Source organism: Anabrus simplex, chromosome 1, assembly GCF_040414725.1.
Source record: "Anabrus simplex isolate iqAnaSimp1 chromosome 1, ASM4041472v1, whole genome shotgun sequence".
Lineage (NCBI taxonomy): Eukaryota > Metazoa > Arthropoda > Insecta > Orthoptera > Tettigoniidae > Anabrus > Anabrus simplex.
The window spans coordinates 1,037,876,585-1,037,902,590 of NC_090265.1; the positions used below are offsets into that span (position 1 = coordinate 1,037,876,585).

Genomic DNA, 26,006 nt, shown 5'->3' on the forward strand with positions numbered 1-26,006 from the left:
CTGTTGCTCACGGTCAAATTCAAGTTTTATAAAGCCTTTGATAAAACTTTTCATAAAATAGGACATATTCTATTCTGTAAAATTAGTTTTACGAAACAAACCAATAAGCAAAGCTGACATTATGATGATGCTGGCGCTACATCATGAGAAGATAGTGAAGCTCGATTGTAAACAAACACTTCTTTCAAAAATGGCAGGATCCAGGTGGACTAAGGAAGCTATTAGTGTTTTACTGGATGAGTACCAGAAATATCCTTATTTGTTCTAAGCTAAAATGCCACTTTACCAAAACAGAAATGCAAGAAGAGAGGCAGAAAACACAATCACCAAATTCCTATATGAATGCTGATCTTCTAACCTCAACTAATTTTTGACCAAGGACAACAATCCTCTACCTTCTTCTCTTCTTTTGATCCAATCTCGAGTCTAGCATTTCCTGGCATTTTTTTCCTTCCTTTTTACCACTGTACAACATATAATTGCAGCTAAAGCAGCAAGTTTTGCTTTGTTTGTTGGAGCCATACTCTCAAATACACTGTAAGTTAAACAGCTGATTCTTGGTTTAAAAGTTTATCGATAGATGGCAGCACATACACATCTTAGTTCAGAAGTGAGTTCATAGATGGCCATCCTGATGCTTCCACGGATTTTATAAAATAATTTTACCGTGAGCAACACAACTTGTTTTCACCAAATTTTTATAAAATTAATTGTACAACAAATTTTACAAAACATTTTACCATGAGCAATAGGCATAACACACACAAAATAGCAGGGCTATTTCTGTCATACAATAAAGGAGAGTGCAAATGGTCCACCTTATATCAATACAAAATATGTTGCTAATACAAGATCACAACATTTTTAATAGGTACCCGTTTCAATGTCTTTGGACACCATCATCAGCCACAATAGGTCAAATGAACAAAGATATATTATAATACAAAATATAGACCATTGGTAATAAAATGACATTAATTGGATGAAATATACAACGTGATGGTGCTTAAAAGTCATTCTTACAAAATTTACAACTTAGGGACTTGAGGGTCAAATAATAAAATAGAAGTGAAATAATATTAACAAATGGTTTAAAAAGTCTTTGTCACTGTGTAATGCCTAAAAGTCTTGAACGTGGCATGAATAAACACTGGATGAATGTTGACATCTAAAAGCTGACGTAAAACATTGTTCCTATGTTGATAATATGTAACTTGGTAGTGGCCTGTAGCATCAGTTTTCATAAGGTAAACAATAAATTAAAAAGTAATTAAGCAAGTGGATCGTGTTAACGGCATTGACAGAAGTATTGTTGTGAAACCATAAAGTTCTCGATCCAATGCGGGACCTTGATGGGCCTGTTTGTACGGAGAACGGAGAGGAACTGAAGGCTGGAGCTTGAAACCCACAAAAAAGTTTCTGTTATTACCCATGATCACAAATAAATGCTTCACACATTAATGTGTTGCTATGTAAATTACTATCGGTAACTGTTCAGTATTATTGTAATAAAAAACAAAATATTTCTACAAACATGCCAAAGGCAAAATAAAACTTAAATTCTCACGCACATGTCTACAGTACAGTAATCACGACATTCACAAACACATGCTTTTCTACACACCAGAGCAGTTGATACTTCCGTGAGAGTACCTAATAAGCACAAACGGGAAAAACCTACATACCCCAGGACCTGGAGAGGCCCACTTGTGGTGGATTACATGGGTTCCAAGTAGGGGTGTACCTACTCATAAATTTCCCAATACTGGAATGTTTGATTACGTATTATACCAGACCACAAGAATGTGGCCCATGGCAGCTGAGTACGTGACAGTGTTATGAAAAAAGGGCACATTCATTTTGATTCTCACCAGTGATGAGAACAAATATTAACTTGTTTTGTGAATTAAATTCCCAGTGACTCATTCTGCCGCATTTGCTTGCATATTCTGATACCAATGTACCCCTCGTTGCAAGCCTTTGAAAGCCGTACTAAAAAACAAGTGTGTGCAGTGCCGGTATTTCCCGGTGACACTGCCGACAAGCGATAACATACAGCCTTACGTATCTCAAATGAGAACTAATAACATCACAGGTGAATAAATTGTACATTGTCTCGCGACCACGCTCTCAAACTACAAATCGTGCTGCTTTTCTTTGGATTTTTTCCAGTTCTCTAATCAAGTAATTCTGGTGCGGGTCTCACACACTGGAACCATACTCTAACTGCCATGCGTTGTACGTATATAGATATTATTTATTTAGTCATACATTTCATTCGGACTATTTCAATTATTTGGATGGATATATGCGGATATTATGTGAACCTTGAAATTGTACCAAATGCAATTTAATTACCATAAATTAATTTTCTGAGTAATAAAAATACTGGTATTGAAAATTCTTCACGTAAGGGTCACACCTGACAATTTTTCAAAAATTTTGGTATAAAAAGTGCAACAATTATGCACTGAAATACGATACACTTTTTACAATAGCACTTAATGAATCCCACAGAAGGTAATCTCTAACTTAAAGGTCTAGAATGTGGGTTAGGATATTCTTATCTGTAGTGAATTCTCTGAATTTATACACTGTCTTCGCCAGTCAAGACAATCCTTTAGAATATCACTTATCACTAAAAAATCTTACAAGAACTCACCATAAAAAATAAATAATTAAAATAAAACATTAAAAAAATTGCAGTATAATATGCAGACTATTAAATGCCCATTAAGAACCCTTGCATAGTCAAAAAAAATGAAGTGTAATACGAGAAATAATAATACGAAGAAGAATAGTAACAACAATTATAATACCAAGGAAACACATGGAGTAAAGCAACAGAAAGGGAAGAGCAGCATGTCAATGACATGACTATAAATTTTTTTTAATTCCTCACTATTCGCCCTACTTAATTAACATCTGGACAACATTTACACTTTTAACATTAGCGCTTAATGAATCCCACTGGAGGTAATCTCTGACTTAAAGGTCTGGAATGTGGGTAAAGATATTCTTATTTGTAATAAATTCTCTGAATTTATGCACCGTCTTTGCCACACAAGATGATCCTTTTAGATTACCATTTATCACTAAAATAATATCTTGAAAGAACTCTCTAAAATAATAATAATAATAATAATAATAATAATAATAATAATAATAATAATAATAGAAAAAAAGCAGGAGAAGGAGGAGGAAGGAAGGAAGGAAGGAAGGAAGGAAGGATCATCTCGCTGAGTTGAAAGCATGTGAAGACTTCTACAGTGATATCACCGAGGAATTCTGAAAAAAGATTTGCAGGGTTGAGTTCACCTACAAGTAATTAGGATGAGTAGAATTGGAATTTACTAAATATATTGTGCTACAGCATGGTTACTAGTTGCATGCCTCCATGGGAAATTCAGGATACACCACTGCCCGCCAACATCCATCCTTTCTCCTGGACACGAATGTGCACACCAGAAGGAAACTTCCTTTCAGGAATTGTTTTTCGCTTGAAAATTACATAGGGAGGAAGGTTTTGCCCGTCAGCTGGAACAGCTAGCATAACTATTCAGTGAAGTTTCCCTGCCCCAGTAGTTCTCATGACTATGCTGGATGCTCCCGTTTTCAGTAATTGTAGTGTTTCTCGACATATCAAAGAAAATCAGAGTTTGATCTACATTTCCAATTTGCGATAGAAGGTAATTGTACTCGTGCCGCTTCCTAATTACAAATCTATGAATGTGCATGATTTTTTCACTGTGGTCCTTTCGAAGTCACTGGCATAGAGATGTCCTTCTTCAAAGAGAAAAGCTCTTCCTTTTCATGAACTGACAAAGCCACCCTCTGCTTGCTTTCAAATCAGGAATTTTCAAGGTTTCTGCAACCTCTACAGCCTTTAACTGGAGCATCTTGTGAGAAACTAGAAAGCCATCGTTTCTCAATTGATTTACGTAAGAAACAACTTCCTTGTCAATTTCTGGATGCTTCCCAGTTTTTGGTCCCCAAAATGATAGTTGTTTTCTTGGTACACTGTAATACTTCGTTCTGCTTCCGCCAGTAACACACGTGATGGTGCTACGGAAAATTCACGAAAATAACAGCAGCACAATTGCCGTTATTTTCAGCAAATTCTATTACAAACAATTTAAACTGCCCGTCATAACTACAGTTTTTTTTTTTTCTTCATCATATCACTATCACACACTTCACACAATTCACATGTAAGAACACTGCTGGATGCGATTACTGTACGTGTGCGAGTCACAGCTGATAACAGGGCGAGTTATGGCTAGCAGTCACAGGTGTGTTCTGGCCCCGGGCACTGGAATGTTGAGTAATCAGACACTTCCTCCTCTCCTAGCATGGGAAACATGCTCCAGAATTTCCAAACTAGTTTCCGATTTCCATACAACGGTATGAAACATGAAGACGAGATACGTCCGTGGTTCGCAACTAGTGGAAACCGTAGATAAAAGAAGGGGGGAAAATTTGCGTTCTAAAAATCAGGAAGTGAAAATTACGTGAGTAAATACAGTATTCTACAAATGATTATGTTTAGATTACACAACTCATATGCTTAACCCTAGAACTACCAATGGGGGGCAAAAATTACCCGTGTTATCTCATTTTATGAATAAAATGCGCAGTAAGCCAGAAAAGCAATATTTTAAATAGTTGTCACATAAGATGTCTACTAAGATGTCACATAGTCATTATTCCAATGTGTGTTTTTTTAAAGTTCCTATATATACTTTTGTTGAGGGGGCAATTTTTGCCCCCCCCCCCCCTTAGACGTGCATGTAACAGATTTCCTATCTGACGAAATATTTTAATAATGTCAAATGGTCGGATTCACATATTTGCACTTTGAATGTTGGCACTTATGAGATCGTTATTACACATCAATTGAATTGGCAGAAGAGTTATTTGAAGAAGCAAAGCTCACCTTAGTAGAGACATTGAAGAGCAATCGTCGTCACATACCAGAGGAGCTGAAGAAAACCCAGGGCCGTGAGAAATATTCCTCCAAGTTCTTATTCAAGGGCCCAAGAACACAAAGACCGCCCGTAACCCTGGTTTCGTACATCCCCCGCCAAAAGCCCACAAGAAATCTCCTCCTCCTCCTCCTCCTCTCTACCCAGCATAGTGATGACAAAATTGACAATTCTAGTGAGAAAAAGCTAACTGAGATCAACTTGTATTATAACGATACAAAAGGAGGTGTAGATAATGTTGACCAAATGGCAAGACATCACTCTGTAAAACAAGGTACGAGAAGATGGCCACTTTCTGTGTTCTTCACCCTAATAGATATTACGTGTATAAATGCCTGCACCATATTCATAAAAAATAACCCTGACTGGAATAAGAAGAAACTGAATCTCAGGAGGCTGTATATGTTAGAGCTGGGGCAACAGCTTTTAAGACCACTTGCAGAAGACAGGGCAAAGAACATGCTTTGTTTGAAGAAACCTATCATTTCAGCTATGGAAAGTGTCCTTTGAAGGTCATTACCCAGTGCTACTTCAACAACTGCTTCTGCTCCATCATACACAAGAGGAAGATGTCATCAGTGTTTGAAATCCATTCACACTAAGAAGGACAAAGACAAGATAACCAAAGTGACAATGGTTTGTTGCAGATGTTCCAAATACGTCTCCAAGACTCATTCTACAAAAACTATTATCTGTACCAACTGTGAAAGTGAAAGTGAATGAAGGAACATTCATAATGTTCCTATGATTTATGACTTAACTGTTGCTATACACGATGCAAATTTCATTATTCTCTTTGTTGTAGTTTTTGTTGTTGTTTGTGAGTGCAGTCATTGTTAACTTATCTCAATACTGTAATATTACAGGAATTGTATATTAAAAACTTCATTAGAGATGAAAATAATAGCGGGTAAATTTTGTCCCCCCCCCCCCCCTTAGATATCCAAGTGACAGATTTTACCTTGGTAATGCTAGGGTTAATAATTTCAGAAATGATCTATGATCATATTTTGATGGAGTGAATTTACATATCATTGCAAACATTACTCCTATAGGCACTTAAAATACTGCGTGATCACGCTAGGCACGTGTGTTAGCTGTTCACTTTGTACATGTGTTCATATTTGTTTGATGTTAGAGGTTATGCTACCTGTCACGATAGATGGATAGATAGATAGATAAATGTATTTAAGGTGATCTATTCTACATTTACACGAATTGCGACGTGTTATCTTGAGTAATATTACATAGTCCTACACAGTATTTCTTTTAACAGGGAGAGGATCTAGGTTTTGATGAATGCATGGTAAAATATTACGTCAGGAACAGCTGCAATCAATTTATATATGGAAAGTCCATCCGCTTTGGGTATAAGGTCAGGTGTTTGAACACTTCCTCAGGCTATCTCATAAATTTTGATATTTAGCAAGGAAAGAATCCTCATGGTAATAGATTGTGAACAACAAATTGGGATGTGTATTACTCTAATGGTACTGGTACTTGATCAGCACCTGGTGATACGTCACGCTTGCCCTTTTGATAATGTTTTGATAGTATTTTTACCAGAATGGCACTTTTGGATCATCTAACATTTTGCAGATATGGCGTTAGAGGGACAGTTCGAGAGAATGGAATTCCCAAAGACTGCCTGATCAAATAATATGAAGGGACAAGCTCGAGGAATATACAACATGGTAAAGAACTCGGACAACAGAAGTATTATTCGTTGGGCTGATAACTCTGTAGTTACCATAGTATCAACTTCCCATCACAATGAACCAGTTTCTATGGTGACATGACACTCCCAGGCTGAGAAACGAAAAGTACGTGTCAAGCAACTGGCTGTGTTCTCAGCTTACTGTGGTGAAATCGGGAGGACAAGATCGACCAGAATGTGTCGTAAAACAGAGTAGGTATATGCGGAAAGAAATTATGGTGGTCGCTGGTCACATGGTTCCTGGACATTTCCGTTCACAATATTTTGTTCCTTCTAAAGAGGTATGGATGTGATTTATATCATCTAGAATTTAATCATCATATTGTGCAGGCATATCTCAAGAAATTTAAAATGATGCCAATAGGAAGAAGTCATTTCACAGTATAGCATCCAGCAGATTAAAGTTAGTAATGAAATACGCCTCGACGGGATTTATCACCTTATAGTGCCCTACGATCGATGGTGCTAATATGGAAAGGAATGTTCCAGCACTGTTCGTACCAAATGCAGAAAATGCATTGTTGGTCTCTGTGTTCCATGCTTTGTTGTATTTCATGCTGCATAAAGCTCATAATCCTTGAATATTTATTTCCATTCACTCATTTCTATGAATTAGATAATTTTATAAGTGTGTAATGCATTACAACAATCAGTATATACATAATCTTGTGACATTTGGTGCAATATTTATGAGTGTATTTAGTGCATATCCTTCATAAATTATTATCTTCAGCCTATTTTAGTTTATTTTCTTCATAATTTATCAACACCAAGACTTGAAATCTATACATATTGCAAGAAATCTATACAAATTGTTATGCTAACACATCCACCTAGCATGATCGTATGAAAAGTATGAGCATAATATTACATAGTTACGTTCTACTATGGATTACAAGGATTTCAAAGAAAACAGACAGAAAAAAAATTGTGGCTTTAAGGGGTTAAATTAACATCTGGACAAGATTTACACTTTTTACATCAGTGCTTAATGAATACCATAGATCTCTGACTCAAAGATCTGGAATATCGGTTTGGATGTTCTTATCTGTAGTAAATTCTCCGAATCTACTTAGCGTCTTTGCCACTCAAGACAATCTTTTAGATTATCATTTAACACTAAAAACAAAATAAAAAAGAATTAATAATTTAAAAAATTACCAGTATGTCCAATTCATTAGGCCTTCTGTTCAGAGGATCCCGGGTTCAATTCTCGCCTGGGAAGTGGGCGTTTGTCCCAACACTTTCCTCTTCATTTTCAGAAAACACATCACACTACCAACCACCAGAAACCTGCAAGTGATTTTATCTCCCCATATAGGGTTGGCATCAGGAAAGGCATCCAATCGTGAAACAAGAGCCAAATCCACGTGTTACACCGTTCGCACTCGCAATCCCACAGGTGTGGGAAAAAGCAGTAGAAGAATAATTTTAAAAATTACCCGTGTAATAGGCAGACCATTACATGCTCATAAAGAACCCTTGCACCAGGCTGAGTGGCTCAGATGGTTGAGGTGCTAACCTTCTGACCCCTACCTGGCAGGTCCGATCCTGGCTCAGTCCGGTGGTATTTGAAGGTGCTCAAATGTGTCAGCCTCGTGTCAGTAGATTTACTGGCACGTAAAAGAACTCCCGCGGGACTAAATTCTGGCATCTCTGCGTCTCCAAAAACCGAAAAAGTAGTTAGTGCAACATAAAGCCAATAACATTTATTATTATTATTATTATTATTATTATTATTATTATTATTACTACTACTATTATTAATATTACGAACCCTTGCATATTTTTAAAAAAGAACTTTATTATGAGAAATAATAATTACAGCAACAACATTGATAATACTGAGGGAACACTAGCGGTAAAGCAACTGAAGGGGAGGTGCAGCGTGTCACTGACCTGACCTGGGCGGGGGACTTGACGCAATGGAGGAACAGCGGACTGGTAGCTGGTTCGATTCCAGTCAATGAAAGAGCAACGGTTTTTCAAATGCTTCAGAGTGTATGCTGAAGTGGAAACAAAAGCAGGATTTCATAAAGATAAGTTCCAAATTTCAAATTCCTAGGTGTTTGGACAGAAATAAACAGAAATATTTCCAAATATTGAGTGTGACTTGATAGAATCTAATGACGTTCTTTTAATAACGAAACATGTCATTCTTTGTTTAATAGTGTGTATTTTTATTCCTTGTTTAATAGTATGTTTTTACAGGCATGTTATAGTGTAATATTTATACTGAACTTGTGTGTTCAACAGACTGAAAACATTTAAGTTACATTTCACTGTGTCAACACTGTAAAGTACAGCTTCCTTCTTTAAAAAAAAAAAAAAAACCTATATTATTATACTGATCAACGTTGCCTAAAATGACCAATGTATAACAATTGAAAACAAAAGGTATTTCAGTTACAAGTTTGTATGGGATTCTACACTTCATTTAAAATTCTGAGGCCTGAGGATGAGAAAAGTGTAAGAATAACAACAGCTAGTGACATAATCGGAATGAGAAATAGACTTGGTTGCTGCACCATTACAAGAACCAACGTACAAATCTCAATATTGAGAGTATCCACATCAAGTGTTGTTTTCAGTTCCAGATTATTCCACATCTATTCCAAGCAAATGTGTCTTTGCTAGAAGATCCAAAGACCTACACTAACAGGTTTTCATTCATATGATTTGTTCCAAAAAATCACGGAAAACTACCTGAGAAACATGACGGACTCAGCAATATCCTTTATAATTAATAAATACATTATACTTAATTATTGTTATGCCTTTCATGTACTTTCTGCATGCTTCTATGAATTAATTACACACACCCCCAATATCCCCTATTCATAGTTATTATTGCGGTATATTTTACTCCTATCTCTCATATCCAGGGTCTTCTTACCATCACATTTTGCTTCTCTTAACCTCTATGATCAAGTCCATTAGCCTCTTCATCCATTTCCATCTCACTGTCTTGTGAACAAAACCAACGCACATTGTTATTGTTTGGGTCATCAGTCCATACAATGGTACAACGCAGGCCTCCATGCCACCATATGCTGCACTAACCTTTTCATTTCTATATAACTACTACATCCTACATCTACTCTAATCTGTTTGTCATATTAATAGCATGGTCTACCCCTGTTGCTTTTACCACTTGCACTTCCCTCAAAATCTAACTGAACAAGTCTTGGGTGTCTTAAGTTGTGTTCTATCATTCTATCCCTTCTTCTAGTCAAATTTTGCCACAAACTTCTTCAGCAATTCGATTTAATATCTCTTCATTCGTGATTCAATCTACCCATTTCTCCTTCACCATTTTTCTGTAACACCAGACTACAAAAACTTCAATTCTCTTTCTTTCTGAGCTAGTTATCATCCATATTTCACTTCCATATAATACCATGTTCCACACGAAAGTCTTCAAAAACGTCTTTCGAAGTGAGCAAATTTCTTTTCTTAAGAAAGGCCTTCTTTCCTTCTGCTAGTCTGTATTTGATGACCACCTTACTTCTGCTATCATTAGTAATTCTATCACCAAAGTAACAATATTCATCTACGTCCTTTAAGACATAATTTCCTAACAGTAGTGTAGCCAGGATTTCAGTTTGAGGGGGGGCATTAAGAATTTTATTTTGACCTTAACCACCTTAATTTCCAGAGTTAAGGTGGTATAGAATACCTAAAAAGGAAATGAGTGTCCTTGGATCCAAGAAAGAGTGGTGGATTCATGCAGATTCCAGAAGCTAAAGATAATATACATTATATATAAAATGCTTTAAAAAAGTACATTCGTTAAAACTCCTGGGGTGTCTGGACTCCTTGGACGAAACCTCCCGCCAACCTCTGTTTCTCCCACACCAACAAAACAGCAGCATTTCATATATTCCGAGTTCAAGTGAAAAGCATGCAAGAATATACAGTTTGAGTCAAGATGCAATACTCTGGTTTAGAATAAATACGGTAATTTTATTGTAATAATGGTCATGTGATAAGCTATAAAGAAGGGACATTTTATACAAATAATGCAGCAAAGAAATACACACACAATGTACATCTATATATATAAAATAAGAGTTTTGTCTGTACATTGCTCAGAATTTGAAAAGAATGGTATTTCTGTATCGGTCATGTCCACAGTAACAAGAAAATGTATTTTTTACTTTTCCGTAATTTCCGTCTGTCTGTCTGTCTGTCTGTCTGTATGTATGTATGTACACGCATCAATAGAAAACGGCTGAAGAGAATTTAATGAAAATCGGTATGTAATGTCGGGTGATGAACTACTGCAATCTAGGCTACAAATTATTTTATTCACGTTGAGTGAAATGGTAATTTAGGGGATGGCCTGAAATGTAATTCTCAAATAAGTTATTTATGTTATTATTGGTCGTATCGATAAATACTATATATGTCGTAAGTTAGTAGTAGTTTTGTAAGAAGTTATTAAATTCCCGATCACTTATGTCTTATAAATTGTTACCGTACTGCATATAATCAGAGATATTCATGAATTTGGATTTTTGTTACTAAGTCCATATCAGCGCCGAGTCACGAGAAAATGGGTAAACAGAATTTACGGTACTGAAAACAGGTATGTAAAGTCTGAGAATAAGGAACTACAGTCTACGATATAAATAATTTTGTAAGACACCCTAAAATCACAGAATCGAAAGAAAACTAATGTGAAGGCCTACAATATAGAAAGCTCATAAACTTTAACAACAATAACATTACATTGTCCATTGTTTGTTGTGATGTGCTTTTTGTCTTATGTTTCCTCTCATCCCCGATAGATAGGATTACTGCAGCGTACTGAGGTTTCTTCAATTTGCTTGACGTCGCACCGACACAGGTAGGTCTTATGGCGCCGATGGGATAGGAAATGAATAGTGGTGTGAAGGAAGCGGCCTTGGCTTTAAGATACAGCCTGGTGTGAATGGTGTGAAAATGGGAAACCACGGAATACCACCTTCAGGGTTGCCGGCAGTGGTTTTCGAGTCCACTATCTCCCGGATGCAAGCTCACAGCTGCGCTCCCCTAACCACACGGTCAACTCGCCTGGTCGTAACGACTGTAACAGCCTGCCTGTATATTGGCGGGAAGTAGCTGGGGAGTAAGATAACTTTCTTCTTTAGCATGCCATTCCTCTGGTTCATACATTTTCTGATATATCTGGTACGTAACACACTGGTTCATCATAGTATTCGAGCTATTCAATCCCTACTCTGAGGCACTGATTGGAATGAGTAGTGTGCATATTTAAGAGAATAATGACGGAGGAGTGTTCACGGCAGTCTGCGACCTGGTTATTCCAGCTCTAGAACTTTGGACTCTTAGATCGGCACCGTAGTACTGTTCGTTGAAAGTGAGAAAGTGTGCGGTTTTTCATTTGATCGAATATTTTATATGATAACATTGCTTTCAATCGCTACATTCCTACTGACGTTTTTGTAATGACCTATGTTGAATTCAGTTTGGAAAACCACCAAGTCAGTCTTTCTGATAATCCCGTAGCGAAGCACGGGTACATCAGCTAGTATAGAATATAAAGGGAATGGGTATAGATATTTTGTTAGTTGGTAAAGATAAATACATGTCACAACATATGCTAGGTAGGGTTTACCTTGTCCTATTAGTTTCCCTTGCAAGCCTGGGATACAGAATATTGTAGTGTAAAGTTACAGTTTTGTGAGGCTAATATTCGTATGTATAATTTGTATTAACGTGCCAGAAACCAATGATATGGAGCTGTTGCCATTTCAACACCCTTTAAAGGGCCACCGACACAAGCCGGGATTTGAACCTGCGAACTCGGACTCAGAAGGACAGCGACTCAACCAAGTGAGCGACATGAAAAGGAGGCGTTTGTGATTATTGTTATAAATAGATTCAGTTAGTATTTCTATAAAGGTTTTATGAGGAGCATTTATTAAGGTGTACTTTTTCCAACTGTCCTAAATGCACGAGACCAGACAGAAGAACTAGCTGGAAGCTAAAGAGCTTGCAGGGATGTCGCTTCCTTCTCTGTTTACTTTTCCAAACCAAACTCCATGGCGTAACAGCCTCGAAGGGCCATCACCTACCAAGCGACCGCTGTTCAGTCCAAAGTCCTGCAGATTACGAGGTGTCGCGTGGTCAGCAGGATGAATCCTCTTCCCCGTTATTCTTGGCTTTCTAGACCAGGGCCACTATCCCACCGCCAGATAGCCCCTCAATTATAAGCACGTGGGCTGAATGTACCTCGAACCAGCCCTCAGATCCAGGTAAAAATCCCTGACATGGCCGGGAATCGAACCCGGGGCCTCCGGTAAGAGGCAGGCATGCTACCCTTACACCGTAGGGCCAGTTGTTTACTTTTAGGTCTCCTTATTTTAGAATTTGACTTAAGGCATCCTGCATTCGATTCCTGGCACTAACAGAGTTAAGAAAGGCATGGGATGGGGAAGATACAGCCTGGTTTGTGGGTGCAATAGAGTTGGCCTTGAGTCTCCCGTAATCAAAATATCTACGACCTGGAAGGTAGTCACCTTCACGGGGTGTAGTACCAAAGTGGTTCCTTTTTTTTTTTTTTTTTTTTTTTTTTGAAGGCAAATTAAATGAAGATTCTACTTCCTTATAAACGAAGAACGATATTATCAATTTTACGAACAGTTTCAATAATGCAACCGGTTTATGTTAAGAGTACAGAAGCTATGATTTCAATTGTTGGATATGATTACATGGTAACAATCAAAACCATCAATATCTACTGAAGATCTGTCACTGCACCCGGTAGGACCGGCTTTCTCTTCACATCCACCGGGCGAGTTGGCTGTGCGGTTAATGGCGCACAGCTGTGAGCTTGCATTCGGGAGATAGTGGGTTCGAACCCCACTGTCGGCAGCCCTAAAGATGGTTTTCCATGGTTTCCCATTTCCACACCAGGCAAATGCTGGGGTTGTACCTTAATTAAGGCCATGGCCACATTCTTCCCACTCCTAGCCCTTTCCTTTCCCATCGTTGCCATAAGACCTATGGTGCGACGTAAAGCAAATTCTAAATAAAAAATCTTTTCACAACCCCTTCCATGGAAAAGTTGTATCCACACTACTGGCCTGGGCTTATACCCCACCCACTGAAAATATTTTGTGGGTACATCACTGCATCCACTCACCATTTAAGGTACAAGGTAGGCCCAAAGAATGGTTGGATACTCAAAATACACCACCATAAATTATGCGGTTATGGCTCAAAAGTTCTAAAGAAAGGTAAGGGACGGGATCTAGTGTTTTAAGTAGAATCCGAATCAATAAAACGTAACTTCCCATTTTAAAAATGTTTCATGCATCGACTGCAATTGAAGCCTAGGCTGCCTTGATGAGAAGATAAAACCATTGGAACCGAGTTATCACACCCGCTAATTACAAAATAGTTATCCACGCTTTTGATGGTGCCATTCAAGGTTCCAATCAGTTCCCGGGCATTTGACAAAATATATAGGCCTACCTATAGAACTTAGGCATGCATCCGTGATCTCTCTTGCTACTGTTAGAATAAAAAAACTTTTTCATAACTTACCGAAGATGCACATAGTTTTGGCTTCTTTATGACAAAATGGTCCATCTTCAAAAAAAGTTTCTTATATGACACAAAATGAGGAACTAACGTGCAGCTCACAATCCTGTCACAGTCTTCCCAACACTGCAACTTAAACACAGCACATATCTTAACCACAGTACAGCCGCAAGCTCCCTAGGACATCATTGTTTCCTGGAACCGATGTGCTGACACGATGTTGTAAGCTTGCAACTGTTTCTGGCCGTGGCCCCCATTATCTCCGTGGTCACGTTCCGGCCCTCTACTGAGTAATCCCTTGCTAATTGCCCTTTTCCTCATCTCTTGAAATTTGTCAACACACGGTTATATTCCAAATACTGAGGCCTCTACAGGAAAATATCCCCGCACATCACAATCCAAAGTGTTTTCCTTTCATTCAAGCAGTACAAATATGGAGAATTATGTATCGCCCTACTGAGCCTTCCTAGTAGATTCTTTGTCACTACGTTAATTTAACATTTCGGAGTAAGTTTTAACTTGTTCGTACCGTACGTAAAACAACGTCTGATCCTCACTCTAGTTTCTGGAAACATTTTGGGGGGGGCCCACCCCCCCTGGGCACCGCCCTTGGCTACGCCAGTGTTTCCTAATATAATATTTCCTGCATCACCTGACTTCACTCGACTGCATTCTATTACTTTTATTTTGAATTTACTGTATTTATTTTTATCGTGAACTCCTAAAAGACTGTCATACCATTCAGCAATTTGTTCAAATCTTCTGCAGACTAAGATAAAAATAACTATCATTGGCAAATCTCAGAGTTTTGATTTCCTCTCCTTGGATTGTGATTCCTTTTCCAAATTCCTCTTTGACTTCCTTTACTGCCTGTTCTATATTAAACAATGAAAAGGAGAGGGGACAAACTGCAGCTTAGCCTCATTCCTTTCTGGAGTGCTGCTTCATTTTTACAGCCTTCGATTTGTATCACTGCAGACTGATTTTTTACAGACTGTTGATAATTCTTCTTCATCAGTCTGATCCCAATCACATTCAGAATTTCAAATAGATTGATCCAATCAACATTACTGAATGTCTTTTCTATATTTTCAAATGCCATATATATAGGCTTGTCTTTCTTAATTCGCTCCTCTAAGATCAGACGTACAGTCAGGATTGCTTAACGTGTTCCTATATTTCTTCTGAAGCAAGCTCACTCCCAACTCAGCTAACTTGTTTTTCCATTCTTCTGTAAATAACATGTGTTAAAATATTGCAAATGTGAGATAATAAACTAATGGTACGGTAGTTTTCACACTGATTTCTTGAGAATAGTAGGTATCACAACTTTCTGCCGAAAATCGGATTGCACCTTTCCTGTATCATACATATTACACGCTAAATGGAATAACTTATTAAAGTTAAAAACTTTTATTTTATAACCACCTATTCAATACAAAGATAATGCACTCAATTATTTATAAAATATTCATGAGGTACATTGGTTAATAGGACATGTTTCATTCGTCTTTGCGAACATCATCAGCTATAAATAACAAAGCCTAAGGTCAGGGCCCTGAGTTTATTTAAATGGTTAAAAATGTCGTTATATTAAAAGAATGGTAAAATTGTGATAAAAGTAGTTGTATAGTATTAAAATTAGACTGTAACATAGTATAACGATTAGCATCAAGAATTTTTCATAAAGTACAATGAATATTGATAATCTGAAAAGTAAAAACAATCATAAGGGTTATTAAATTAGAAAAGATGTAATAGTAGACATTAAAAAGACTTCGATGTTTGAAGCGTGGATTAATTGTAGAGTTGTTGGGTATAAACTTGAAGTTTGAAATCTAAAAAGAAAGAAAAATGGAAGAGTGAGGTAGTGTTTAAAACGAGAATAAAAAGGGGGATGGAAATAGTAAAAGGGGAAAGCTTACCCATTAGACCGGTGAAGATATTTGCTAGCGGTAACAGCGTGAATAGGACAAGGCAGGCCACTTGTTATTGCCTCTAGTGAATTGTGTTGGGTTGAGACTGATAATATTGTAGGCACTAAAATATGTCCATATGTGACGCGTGGATGATGTTGAAAGCATGAACTTTAAATTATTTAAATCTGAAAAGAAGAAGAAAAAGGAGGAATTGAGACCATGTTAAGACGAAAATTAAAAGGGGAAGAAAGAGAAAATTGTAAAAGGAAGCTTACCTGCTGTGTCCACTGACGTTAGCTGCGTGAGGCAAACTGGCAAGCGGCTTTGTTATTGCTTCTCGTGTTATATGTGTGTATACGTAGAGGTGGGGAGTGAGTCATGTGAGGAGGGGAAGTAGCTGATTCTTTAGACGCGCTAGATGTTCGTGGAGGGGGTGTCAGATGGGGGGGTGATGGAGTAGTAACTGTTGTTACTGAGGAAATGTTCTTAGTGGTTGGATAATTAAAAATGTTCATAAAGTTGTTGTTATTTATATTTTAAAAAAGAGAGTAATTCTGGAATTTTCTCAATTAATGGGCTATTGATTTCTGAAATTTCGTTTAAGTTTTGATTTCCATTGAAATGTTGGTCTAAGGATATGTAAATGTTCTCGAACTCTGTCATTAGTTTGCTTTTACTGACGTATTTTAGGATTTGAAGATCTTTTTCAATCGTCGTAAAACTGTGGCCAGTTTCTTCCATGTGAATACTCATGGCGGAATATTTCTTGTGTTTTGAGGCGTTGTAATGTTCAAGATACCTTGTCAAAAAACTGCGTCCGGTTTGTCCGATGTATGAAAAATCACAATGAATACATTTAAGTCTATAGACACCAGAGTTCGAGAATTTAGTGTGATTACTGTTAACTATGTTTGAATTGAGAAAAATATTACGGTTCGTGTATCGTGTTTTATGGGCGATGTTGATGTCGTGGCCTGCCTTGTCCTATTCACGCTGTTACCACTAGCAAATATCTTCACCGGTCTAATGGGTAAGCTTTCCCCGTTTACTATTTCCATCCCCCTTTTTATTCTCGTTTTAAACACTACTTCACTCTTCCATTTTTCTTTCTTTTCAGATTTCAAACTTCAAGTTTATACCCAACAACTCTACAATTAATCCACGCTTCAAACATCGAAGTCTTTTTAATGTCTACTATTACATCTTTTCTAATTTAATAACCCTTATGATTGTTTTTACTTTTCAGATTATCAATATTCATTGTACTTTATGAAAAATTTTTGATGCTAATCGTTATACTATGTTACAGTCTAATTTTAATACTATACAACTACTTTTATCACAATTTTACCATTCTTTTAATATAACGACATTTTTAACCATTTAAATAAACTCAGGGCCCTGACCTTAGGCTTTGTTATTTATAGCTGATGATGTTCGCAAAGACGAACGAAACATGTCCTATTAACCAATGTACCTCATGAATATTTTATAAATAATTGAGTGCATTATCTTTGTATTGAATAGGTGGTTATAAAATAAAAGTTTTTAACTTGAATACATTATCTTCAATACGGTCTAATTATGAGATTTATCACATGTAAATGGAATAACCTCGCCATGCTGGTTTCCCCTAAGGCGGTCAGTAATTATGAAGGCATGTCATCAATTCTAGGTGCCTTGTTCCTATTTAATTCTCTCCAAGCTCTGTCAAATTCTGTCCTCAAAATTGGGTCTCCCATTTCATCAGTATCAACAGCCTCTTCTAGTTCCAGAAACTCAGCATCCAGTACTTTCCCTTGATACAAGTATTTCATAATGTTCCTGCCATCTTTCTCCCTTGTCTTCTTTCCCTAGAAATGGTTTTCCACCTGAGCTCTTAATATTCATACACCTAGTTTTCTTTTCTCTAAAGGTTTCCTTGATTTTTCTGTATGCACCATCTACCTTTCCTACAATCACAAAACCTTCAACATCCTTGCACTTCTTTTTCAGTCATTCTCCCTCAGCTGTCCTGCACTTTCTATCTTTAATTGCCTGTATTTTTTGTGCCCTTGTCATTTTTTGCAATCTGGTATCTTCACAGTTCATCAATCAAGTCTAACATCTCCTGAGTTAACCACTGATTCTTACTTGAACTTACTTTCTTCCTAACCTGTCTTCAGCAGCCCTACTGCTCTAATTCTTCATGACTGTCCATTCCATCTATTGTACTTTATTTCAGCCTTTTCATTTAGTCCTTGTGCAACATGTTCCTTAAAACAATCTCTCACACTCTTTCCTTTCAACTTATCTAGATGGCATATCCTTGCATTCTTTCATTTCTTCAATTTCTTCAACTGCAGTTGACATTTCATGACCACAAAGTTGTGGTCAGAGACCACATATCTGCTCCTGGGAATGTTTTGCAATCCAACACCTGGTTTTTGAATCTCTGCCTGAGCATAATGAAGTCTATTTGATACCTTCCTGTGTCTTTAGGTCTCGTCCACGTATACAACCATTGTTCGTGATGTTTGAACCAAGTACTATATTAGCAAGAACTAAATGATGATCAGTGCAGAATTCAACTAGTTAATTTCCTCTTTCATTCTTTTTCCCCAGTCCAAATTCTCCTACAGCGATTACCTTCTCTTCCTTGGCCTACATCTGCATTCCAATCTAATATCACAATTAGATTCTCTTCCTCTTTTACACATTGTATTAACTCTTCTATCACTTCATATATTCAGTAGATTTCTTCATCTCCTGAACTAATAGGCATATTAACCTGCTCTATTGCCATGGGCACTGGCTTGTTGTCTATCTTGACAATAATAATTTGTTCACTATGCTGGCCATAGTAGCTTACCTGCTGCCCCATTTTCTTATTCATTATTAAACCAATTCCTACATTTCCCATGTCTGATTTTGTCTTAACAGCTCAACAGTTGCCCGGCCAAAAATCCAGCTCTTGCTGTCAACGTACTTTACTTATACCAACTACATCTAATTTTAGGCCATCCGTTCCCCTTTGCAGATTCTCTAACCTACCACAACGATTCAGTATCCATCTTCCTGATGATCGCCCCCTGCCATGTAGTCCTCACCCAGAGATCCGAATGGGGACTATTTTATCTCCAGAATATTTTACCCAGTACATCATTCATTCACACAGAGAGAGCTGCATGTCCTCAGGAGTTAGTAACCGATGTAGTTTCCCTTTGCTTTCACCCATGTAGCAGTATCAACACAGTCCGGCTCCATGGCTAAATGGTTAGTGTGCTGGCCTTTGGTCACAGAGATCCCGGTTTGATTCCCGGCAGGGTCGAGAATTTAACCAACACCGGTTAATTTTGCTGCACGGGGGCTGGGTATATGCGTCGTCTTCATCATCATTTCATCCTCATCACGACATGCAGGTCGCCTATGGGCGTCAAATCAAATGATCTGCACCCGGTGAGCTGAACGTGTCCTCGGACACTCCCGGCACTAAAAGCCATATGCCATTTCATTTCAGTATCAACACAGCTAATCCATGTTGAATATTATTACAAGGCCATATCAGTTAATCATCTTGACTGCCGCCCTTGCAACTTCCGAAAGTCTGCTACACCCCTTTTGATAAACCATTCGTTACTCTAGTCTCTCGACAGATACTGAACCGATATGATTGTATCTACAGTTCAGCTATCTGCGTCACTGGACGTTCAAGCCTTCCCACAGTGGCAAGGTCACATGGTTCACAGGGGAGGAACGAATGAATTGGTTATGTAAAGTTGCATCAAACTTATTCTTTCTTAAAAACATTCAAGGTCCTTAGGCCTTTACAATCATGAAATTACCAGTGTTTCGCCCCAGTATGGCAGTGGGGTATTCAGTCAGAATGCTACACGTTTTCAGGATGCTCACGACTAGTGGGTTATTGAGACACCACTGCAAGCCTCCTTTGTAGGACGATACAGTGACAATGCACTAGGGGAAGTATGTACATCTACTTGTAAAAATGCCTGTCTTTGGCTTTTGTCTCAAAAATTTTCCCACAGGGAAACCATATTTTAATTTCATCAAATTCAAATATTTAAAACATTCAAGCACTTTATGTCTTTTCCATCATGATATTACCAGCGTTTTGTCCCACTGAGGCAATGGACTATTCAGTTGTAATGTAATGTATTCTGTGATGTATTCATTATACCTTCATTATAAAGGGTCTGTTGTCATTATCTTCATTTGCATTTAACATAAATCATGATCACTGTATGTCCGGTTCTTCCTTGTTTAACCCCAAGGAGATGGGCTGCCTCCTACATCAGCCACGCCATACCAAAGACTCCTCCGCTGTTGCTGCAGCAAGGTCTTCACCAATTACATATGTCCTACGTGGCAACAACAGATAAATCACACTGACACTAACTTCTTATCAAAACCACTACAGATAAGTGATAACTTTAAAACAGATACCCTATGACTTAATTCCATCTGTAGATCTACCGACACAAGGCTGGCGTATTTTAGCACCTTCAAATACCACTGGACTGAGCCAGGATCGAACCTGCAAAGTTGGGGTCAGAGGGCCAGTGCCATAACCGTCTGAGCCACTCCGCCTGGCTAGTGGTACTAATCACAGACCACGTATACTCATGGCGTTGCACACACAGTGTTACTAATCATAATCAATGTAGACCTACGGTGTATCACACATTATGGTACCACCACCATACAACACAGACCCACGGTGTTCCGCACATAATGGTACTACTCTCATACAACGCAGACCCATGGTGTTCCTCATATAGTGGTACTACTCACAGGTAATGCAGACCCAATCTGAACACAGTAGAACCAACGCATTTGAGTGCAGCGCTCGGCACTTTCTTGCGCTGGATACTAGTCCGTGCAGCCAAGCACCTACTTCCCGCCTGGGTGGGATGCACACGATGGTACTCATCACAGGCAACGCCCTAACCGTGATGTTCCTCACATAATGGTACTGCTCCTAGGTAGCGTACAAACATGGTGTTTCTCGCAGGGTGGTACTAATCACAAGTAACGTCGACCGATGGTATTTCTCACGTAATGGTACTAATTACAAATAGTCCCATGGTTCTAAGTCCATCATCCCTTGGTCGCCCCTTTTAGTCACCTCTTAAGACAGGCAGGGGATACCATGGGGGGTGTAGCCTATTCTTTGTCTGCGTCCCCCACCCACAGGGGGTTGTTTTACTTTGTAAATTGTGAGGTGTTCCAAGTGAGTGCGGAAAGGAAGTTTGTTGTACAGCAGCACATTAGACGAGAAAAACACCTGAAAACTGTAACAAGTGTTCCCAGGTTCTTTCGGGGCAAAGTGCATGCACTTCATCCAACAAATCATTTCATCCATATTGTATTCACATCCAAGTAAATTAGGAGATAATTATTCGTGTAAAAACAAGAGCTGAGCGGTGAACAGAACAGGGATATATTACTTAAAAAACCATTCTTACACGGTCATCAGAATTTAGCTTGGTCGTATATTATATAGTTTTTATTTTTTTACTTATTTTACAGCACTTTTCCATAAATGTAAGTGCATTTTATTGACCATTTTCAGTGACATTTTAGGTCATCAACATCTGCCCCCGATGATTAGTCATATGAAGAAAGAGAGGAATGTGTAGGATCTCATTAAGACAGCAAGGGAGAGGTTTAAATGAGCAGAGATTGTTATCAGTGGGATGTGTAGAAGTAGTACTAACTGGAAAGTGATAAGGGACTTAAATGAGATTATGAAGTGGGTATGTGAGAAATTGGAAGGGAGATTGGTAAATCCTAATGGATGAATAGGAGATAAGAGATCTACACTCATATGGCCTTGACTTGAACTAATAATGTTGTTTGAGTCATCAGTCCACAAACTGGTTTGATGCAGCCCGCCGTGCCACCCTATCCTGTGCTAACCTTTTCATTTCTACGTAACAACCGCATCCTACATCTGCTCTAATCTGCTTGTCATATTCATACCTTGATCTACCCCTACCATTCTTATCACTACACTTCCTTCAAAAACCAACTGAACAAGTCCTGGGTGTCTTACGATGTGTCCTATCATTCTATCTCTTCTTCTCGTCAAATTTAGCCAAATCAATCTCCTCTCGCCAAGTCGACTCAGTATCTCTTCATTTGTGATTCAATCTATCCATCTCACCTTCAGCATTCTTCTGTAACACCACATTTCAAAAGCTTCTATTCTCTTTCTTTCTGAGCTAGTTATCGTCTATGTTTCACTTCCATACAATGCCACGCTCCACATGAAAGTTTTCAAAAAATCTTCTAATTCCTATATATATGTTTGAAGAGAGCAAATTTCTTTTCTTAAGAAAGCTCTTCCTTGCTTGTGCTAATCTGCATTTTAAGTCCTCCTTACTTCTGCCATCGTTAGTTATTTTACTACCCAAGTAACAATATTCATCTACTTCCTTTAAGACTTCATTTCCTAATTTAATATTTACTGCATCACCTGCCTGTGTTCGACTGAACTCCATTACTTTTGTTTTGGACTTATTTATTTTCATCTTGTACTCCTTACCCAAGACTTCATCCATACCATTCAGCAGCTTCTCGAGATCTTCTGCATTCTCAGATAAAATAACAATATCATTGGCAAATCTCAAGGTTTTGATATCCTCTCCTTGAATTGTGATTCCCTTTCCAAATTCCTCTTTGATTTCCCTTACTGCCTGTTCTATGTAAACATTGATAAGGAGGGGGGACAAACTGCAGCCTTGCCTCACTCCTTTCTGGATTGCTGCTTCTTTTTCAAAGCCCTCGATTCTTATCACTGCAGACAGATTTTTATACAGATTGTAGATAATTTTTCGTTCTTGGTATCTGATCCCAATCACTTTCAGAATCTTAAATAGCTTGGTCCAATCAATATTACTGAATGCCTTTTCTACATTTTTGAATGCCATATATGTAGGCTTGTCTTTCTTAATTCGCTCATCTAAGATCAGACGTACAGTTAGGATTACTTAAAGTGTTCCTACATTTCTTCTGAAGCCAAACTGATCTTCTCCCAACTCAGCTTCAACTTGTTTTTCCATTCTTCTGTAAACTACATGTGTTAAAATTTTGCAGGCATGAGATACTAAACTAATGGTGCGATAGTTTTCACACCTGTCAGCACCAACATTCTTCGGAATAGGTATAACAACATTCTGCCGAAAATCAGACTTCTCCTGTCTCATACATCTTACACACCAAATGGAATAACTTTGTCATGCTGGTTTCTCCTAAAGCAGTCAGTAATTCAGAGGGAATGTCATCAATTCCAGGTGCCTTGTTCCTATTTAGGTAACTCACAGCTCTGTCAAACTCTGATCTCAAAATTGGGCCCCCATTTCATCAGCATCAACAGCCTCTTCTTGTTCCAGAACCAAATTATCTACATCTTCACCTTAATACAACTGTTGGATATGTTCCTGCCATCTTTCTGCTTTGTCTTCTTTCCCTAGAAGTGGCTTTCCATCTGAGCTCTTAATATTCATACACCTAGATTTCCTTTCTCCAAAGGTTTCCTTGATTTTCCTGTATGCAGCATCTACCTTTCCTAGGACCATACAACCTTCGACATCCTTGCACTTCTCCTTCAGCCAGTCTTCCTTAGCTACCTTGCACTTTCTATCCACTTCATTCTTTAATTGCCTGCATTCTTTTCTGCCCTCTTCATTTCTAGCATTCTTGTATTTTTGTCGCTCATCAATCAGGTCTAGTATCCCCTGAGTTATCCACGGATTCTTAGTTGATCTTTTCTTCCTTCCTAGCATTTCTTCAGCAGCCCTGCTGATTTCATTTTTCATGACTATCCACTCTTCCTCTATTGTGTTTCCTTCAGCCTTTTCATTTAGTCTTTTTGCAACATGTTTCTAGAAACAATCCCTCACCCTCTTTTCTTTCAACTTGTCTAGATCCCATCTTTTTGCATTCCTTTCTTTCTTCAATTTCTTCAGCTTCAGATGGCATTTCATGACCAACAAGTTGTTGTCAGAGTCCACGTCTGCTCCTGGGAAAGTTTTGCAATACAACACCTGGTTTCTGAATCTCTGCCTAATCATAATGAAGTCTTTTTGATACCTTCCAGTGTCTCCAGGTCTCGTCCACATATAAAGCCGTCGTTTGTGGTGTTTGAACCAAGTATTGGCAAGGACTAAATTATGATCAGTGCAGAATTCAACCAGCCGACTTCCTCTTTTGTTCCTTTGTCCCAATCCAAATTCTCCTACTGTATTACCATCTCTTCCTTGGCCTACCACTGCATTCCAGTCTCCCATCACAATTAGATTCTCGTCACCTTTTACATATTGTACTAAATCTTCTATCCCTCCATATGTTCTTTCGATTTCCTCATCATCCGCTGAGCTAGTAGGGATATAGACCTGCACTATTATGGTGGGCATTGGTTTGGTGTCTATCTTGACGACAATAATTCTTTCACCATGCTGGTCGTAGTAGCTTACCCGCTGCCCTATTTTCTTATTCATTATTAAACCAACTCCTGCATTTCCTCTGTTTGATTTTGTGTTGATAATTCGGTAGTCACCAGACCAAAAATTCTGTTCTTCCTGCCAATGTACTTCACTTATACCAACTACATCTAACTTTAGTCTATCCATCTCACTTTTCAAATTCTCTAATCTACGACAACGATTCAAACTTCTAACATTCCACGCTCCGACTCGCAGAATGTCAGTATCCATCTTCCTAAAGATCGCCCCCTCTCATGTAGTCCCCACCTGGAGATCCGAATGGGGGACTAGTTTACCTCCGGAATATTTTACCCAGGAGGAAGCCATCATCAGTACATCATTCATACAGAGAGAGCTGCATGTCCTCTGGAGTTAGTTACGACTGTAGTTTCCCGTTGCTTTCAGCCGTGTAGCAGAATCAACACAGCGAAGCCATGTTGAGTATTATTACAAGGCCATATCAGTCAATCATCCAGACTGCCGCCCTTGCAACTTCCGAAAAGCTGCTACCCCCTTTTCAATGAACCATTCCTTAGTCTGGTCTCTCAACAGATACCCATCCGGTATGGTTGCACCTGCGGCTCAGCTATCTGCTTCATTGGGACACACAAGCCTCCCCACCGCGGCAAGGTCACATGGTTCGCTGGGAGGGAACTAATAATAATAATAATAATAATAATAATAATAATAATAATAATAATAATAATAATAATAATAATAATAATAATAATAATAATAATAACAATAATGTTATTTGCTTTACGTCCCATTAACTACTTTTATGGTTTTCGGAGACGCCGAGGTGCCAGAATTTAGTCCTGCAGGAGTTCTTTTACGTGCCAGTAAATCTACCGACACTAGGCTGACGTGTTTGAGAACCTTCAAATACCACCGGACTGAGCCAGGATCGAACCTGCCAAGTTGGGGTCAGAAAGCCAGCGCCTCAACCATTTGAGCCACTCAGCCCGGCTTGACTTGAACTGGAAGGGTATATATAAGTTATGGGGTTTATGTAGAAGAGTTATAGGGAGGTGTTTTCAAGAAAACAGGATGGACTAGGGAGCGGTGATAAAGAGTACAGGGAGCTGGAAGTCAGTAAAGATGACATAGTGTTATTAGTGTTAAACTGTAGGCGTATTGTAAAGAAATGAATAAAGTAATTTTATAAATATATATTAAGTAGATATTATCATAGAAGTTGAATCATGGCTCAGAAGTGATATTATAGATGCAGAAATTTTCTCACAGAACTGGAGTTTCACTACAGAGACAGAACAGAAACAGTAGGAGGGGGAGTACTAATACAGGTGAAGAAGAATTTGTAAGCTACAAAAGAGTTAAGGAT

At 38.3% G+C, this 26,006-nt stretch overlaps 1 protein-coding gene across 6 annotated transcripts in view; it reads right to left on the reverse strand.

The window, feature by feature from the left end:
- The window catches only part of LOC136875853 (protein bric-a-brac 2), a 229,647-nt gene that overhangs the window by 125,338 nt on the left and 78,303 nt on the right, over positions 1-26,006 (reverse strand). The window lies entirely within an intron of this gene.